Consider the following 5,481-nt stretch of genomic DNA (forward strand, 5'->3'; position numbering starts at 1 on the left):
TTTCCTACATCATAATTTGTTTCAGCAACAGAAAATGTATGGGAGAAATATGCACAAGGATGTAAATGGTGAGTATGAGGGTCTTTCTGGGAGAGGATAGCTCCTGCTCCAACATCAGAGGCATCAACCTCTAGTGCAAAGGGTATATCTGAATTAGGGTGTCAAAGAACCTGAGCAGAGACAAATGCTTTCTTGAGGGCTTCAAATGCGGTTACCACCTGAAGGGGTCAATTAGTGGGATCCATTTTTTTACGGCTAAGGGCGACAATAGGGGCCGCTAGATCTGAGAATCTGCGGATAAATCTATAATAATTTGCGAAACCCAAGAATCTCTGGACTGCTTTGAGGTTATTAGGTTGTACCCAATCTAGAATCTTGTTCTAGATTAGGTTGTTCTAGATTAGGTTGTACCCAATCTTGGACTTTAGTTGGGTCCATGGAAAAACCAGCAGAGGAAATTATGTACCCCAGAATTGACACCTTCTATACCTCAAATTCGCATTTCTCCAACTTGGCAAAAAGATGGTGATCACAAAGTTTTTGGAGGACCTGCTTAACATGTAACCGATGTAGAGACAATGACTGTGAATATATCAGGATGTTATCCAAATACAAGACAACGAACTGGCTGAGAAATTCACGGAGCACTTCATTAATTAAATCTTGAAACACTGCAGGTGCGTTACAAAGACCAAACAGCATGACCAGGTACTCATAGTGGCCCGAATGTGTGTTGAATGCAGTTTTCCATTCATCCCCCTCTCTGATGCGAATAAGGTTGTATGCTCCGCGGACATCAATCTTGGGTGAAGATGGTGGCAGTCTTTAGTTGATCAAAAAGCACAGAGATGAGGGGAAGAGGATAAGGTGTTTCTAATCGTAATTTGATAAAGACTCTGGTAGTGGATGCAGGGCTGCAATCCACCGCCTTTTTTTTTGATACAAAGAAGCATCTGGCTCCTACTGGGGATTAAGAAGGCCTAATAAAGCCTTTTTTCCAGATTTTCCGCTATGTACTCCTGCATGTCCTTGGTCTCTGAATCAGAGAGAGAGTACAACCTCCCTTTGGGTAGTCTAGAACCTAGAATCAATTCGATGATGCAGTCAAAGTCACAATGTGGAGGCAGAGAGTCGGCAGCTTTTTTAGAGAACACATCCCGGAAATCATGGTATTGAGGAGGGAGCTGCTCACACTGGTTGCAAGATCTGGAGGGGCAAAGTCAAGCAGGACTGCGAACAGTATGGGCTCCATTGAGTAATCTACCCTTCAACCCAATCCACTACAGGGTTGTGGAAGGAAATCCAGCGATGGCCCAAAATTAATGGAACGGATGGACAATCAATGAGGTAAAATGACAGGGCTTCTGATAGCACCCACGGTTAACTGCAGCAGAGGAGTCTCATAAACAATTTTACCAGCAGGCAACGGACTACCATCCCAGCCACAAACAGTGATAGCAGAGTCAAGCTTCACAGAAGGAATCCCAGAGGAATGAGCAAACTCGTTGTCCAGAAAGTTGCCAGCGGCACTACTATCTAGGAATTCTGAGACGGCCTCAGAACAGGCACCTTCAGTGATGTGTGCAGGAACTAGAACTGCATTTTTGGAGGAGATAATTTGCAGACATAGGCGAAATTCCCCCTCGTTCCCTAGGCATGCTCTTTTCCCGATTTGTTAGGACTGGAGCGTGAAAAAGTGGCCCTTGATGCCACAGTAAAGACAGAGGCCTTGAGTCTGTCTTCTTTTCCTCAGACTAAGGACGGTATGCTCCTAATTGCATGGGCTCTTCAAAGTCCGTTGAAGCAGGAGCAAAGCCAGGTGAAAAAGATGGTTACTCCTTTTCCGCCTTCCTCTCCTTGATCCTTCTATCAATTTTGATGGCGAGCTGCATGAGGGTCTCCAGAGATGTTGGAGAAGGGTACTGTACAAGAGTGTCCTTGATCTGTTCTGACAGCCCTATGCGAAACTGACTACGTAACGCTGCATCATTCCATTCGCTGTCCACAGACCATTGTCTGAAATCAGCACATTACTCCTCAGCAAAGCGTCGGCCTTGCTTCAAGTCCCACAGATGAGCCTCAGCGGAGGGCACTCGATCCGGGTCATCATAGAGCAGACCCAAGGCATTGCAGAAGGTATCCACAGACTGCATTATTGGACTTGTTGGGGCCAGACTAAAGGCCTATGACTGAGGATCACCCTGGAGAAGGGAGATGATGATACTGACCCTTTGCTGTTCGGAACCGGAAGACCAAGGTCTCCGACGGAAATAGAGCTTGCAGCTTTCCTTGAAATTCCATAATGGTGCTCTGTCCCCAGTAAACCGAACCGGCAAATTTAATTTGGGTTCTCCTGCAGGTGCCCAGTTGACTTGTGAAGTCCTAGAGGCTTCCTCTTGTGCAGAGAGCCGATGCAATAATCCCTGAACCATCTGAGACAGGGTCTGAATTTGACCAGCTGCGTTGGTTCCGTTTTCATTCATCCCGAGGAATTCTTTCTAGAAATTTTCTGCCCGGTTATAATGTTAGGCTGCCGGTCTGATAATAAACTTACAGAACAAGAGGTCTTCGCCTATAGCAGCCGCCTTTCCCGTAGAGCTTTATGTGCTCACAGGTACTCGGATGCCCCCAGAACTTTACTCTTAATGTAGTGTAAATGTATTAACAACACCGCAGCGGCAGAGCCGGAGGAGGCTGAATAGATGGTAATGGATGGTCAAACGTAAGCCGAGGTCAGGGGTCCGAAGCAAGTAGGATAGTCAAATAACATGCCAAAGGATCAGGGTCACCAGCACGAGAGCAGAATTCAGAAACAAGCAATAGGGTCACACGAGGTTTAATAGTAAACGGGCAGAGTATCCACAGGAACACTGGGACAAAACAGGAACAGGACAGCATAATGAGCCCCCCTGGTGTGGCTTAACAAATGTAATTAGTGTTTGACAGCCTGCAGTCTTAGTAGCAAACACGCCAGGCTGCCCTGTGTTGCCGAGGCGCGAGGACTAACAACTCGGTGTCCGGCCGTTGCCCTAGCAATGGTTGGGCTGATTACCGGAAGTGACACACTCCCTGCTGTTTCTGGTGTGCGACCGGGACCCTGGAAACAGAAGGAAGTGAGTCGCGGCGGTGCCCGTGGCTGCAACGGCTCATAACACTGTGTGAGCCAGTATCACAGGCTGGGCGACACCGTAACTATTTTGCTAGTCGGTAGTGGTAATATTGCGGGAGGATAAGACTCTAAAAAGAGGCTGAGATTATTACTTTAGAGTGCTGACTGCAAGAGGCTGCTGGAGGATACATGATACCATTTACCCTGTAACTTGTGAAAGTCTTGTGGTGTGCTGTCGTAATAAAGCCCTATTTTGGATATATTCTGGTCTACCATAGTGAATTGAATCCCACAGAGGGTAACTGTCATCCCAGCTAAGGGTTTTATCCCCACAAACCACAAGGGAGTGTCCAGGTCTAACCCTTCACTTCTCATAAGAGCATGTGAGCATGTGATATTGCCCAAATCATTGATGTATGGCGTATTATATTATATGGGCCACTTCACTAGGTCTGTGCTTAGATAACAAAACCTGCAAAGCTCCAAGGGAGGGATCTGTCAGCTCATCCAAGAAATGTCCGTAAGTGGTGTTCTGAAAATAGCCTAACCAGGAGACCAAATGTGTAAGCTGGGAAGCAAGATAATAAATTCTAAGATTGGGCAGGGTAAGTCCTCCTGAATTTTTGGTTCTACATAATGTTACAGCACACCATAGCTCTCTTACCACTCCAGATAAGGCAAATGAGATGTTTATTAATGTTTTGGAAAACCTTCAACGGTAGATACACCAGGGTGTGTTGTAGGGGGTACAAGTACTTCGGTTGGATCACCATTTTAATTAGATTGACCCTACCAGTGACTGTGAGCGAGAGCTTACGCCATGTTAGGCGTAATGTCTGTACATTACAAGGTTACATAGAATATACACATTGTCATACGTGACTATTCAGGGAAAAAGTAACAAATAGTGATTAGGTGCAAGACATAATCTCCACAGTTTATAACAGCGATAAACTTTTTTTATGGGATTACTATTTTTAAGTTTTCATGATTCACATGTTAAACAAAAATATAATTCATTGCAATAGTTTGCCTTGATTCCAGTGCCCCACAAAGGGACTGATGGAGGCATTGTTGCAGGACCTATATCTTAGCACAGTCAGTACATCCTCTGTACCATTGAACTATGTGAGCTTGCTTACATAGGGACCAAGGAGTTGGGGAAGGCACGGTGGCTAAGTGGTTAGCCCTTCTGCCTTACAACACTGGGGTCATGAGTTCAATTCCCAGCCATGGCCTTATCTGTGAGGAGTTTGTATGTTCTCCCCATGTTTGCATGGGTTTCCTCCTACGCTCCCAAAAACAAACAAACCATACTGGTGGACCCTAGTGTTAGGAGTCACGGCTCCCCGACGGGCCGCCGCGACCCACCTCCAGTGCCTCGGACATCACCTCCGCCCCCCACGTCCCGGGTGCCTGGGCAACAACCGGGACGCACTGTCTGCCTGCCGCAGCGCCTGGCCAGCTGTTCTACAGCCGGGCGCATGCACGCAGTAGGAAGTATAATGTTCATATCCTGTGGGGTTTTATATAGTCTGAGATGTTTATATTGGGAGATGGCAATCTCCTTCAGTTTCAGTTGTAAGGTTCTTTTGATAAGTGGAATCAACTTACTATAATGTTTTTACACACACTGATTTATGTATGAGGAGGAGTCTCGCTGGCACTCTGCTCCTATTGGTTCCTCTCACTACTTAAGGCAGTGAGGACAGAGCTTCACTGCCAGTTATAGCTCCCAGTGTAGCTAGGCTTCCTGTTCCTGTTCCCTGCTCCTTGACTGTTTTGCTTGACCTGGTCTCCTGTGTATGACCCCTGGCTTGTTTCTGGACCCTATAGTATTGCCTGTGACCTCTGACCTCGGCTTGTTCTCTGGATTCCTTGTCTGCTGCCGGCCCTCGACCCTTGCCTGGATTTCACTCTGCTGTTTGCTTCTACACACTATTGCTGGGTTCTCCCCAGTCAGTGCACATCTCACGACCCTCTGTTTGTCTGCGGCCAAGTCTGTCCCCACCACTAGGGGCTCCAGTGAACACCAGACTTTCAGAGCAGACTCCGGGTTTTGATATACTGTCTGGAAGGGTTCCTAACACCTAGTCTGTCTCTGTCTGTGTGTGCCCTAACTGTGTGTCCCTAACATACGTTAGGGAATTTAGACTGTAAGCCCCCAATGGGGCAGGGACTGATATGAATGAGTTCTCTGTACAGTGCTGCGGAATGGTGTTAGTAAGGTGTTAAACGATCTTTGGGAATACAAACTTGTCAACCAGGAGGACCAAACGTATTGTATTGTACCACCCTATCATGTAGATAGGCTGTATGTTTTCCTAGTTCACCAAATTCCCAGACATTTTAACAACTGATCTGATGACTGG

Source organism: Mixophyes fleayi, chromosome 2 (assembly GCF_038048845.1).
Source record: "Mixophyes fleayi isolate aMixFle1 chromosome 2, aMixFle1.hap1, whole genome shotgun sequence".
Lineage (NCBI taxonomy): Eukaryota > Metazoa > Chordata > Amphibia > Anura > Limnodynastidae > Mixophyes > Mixophyes fleayi.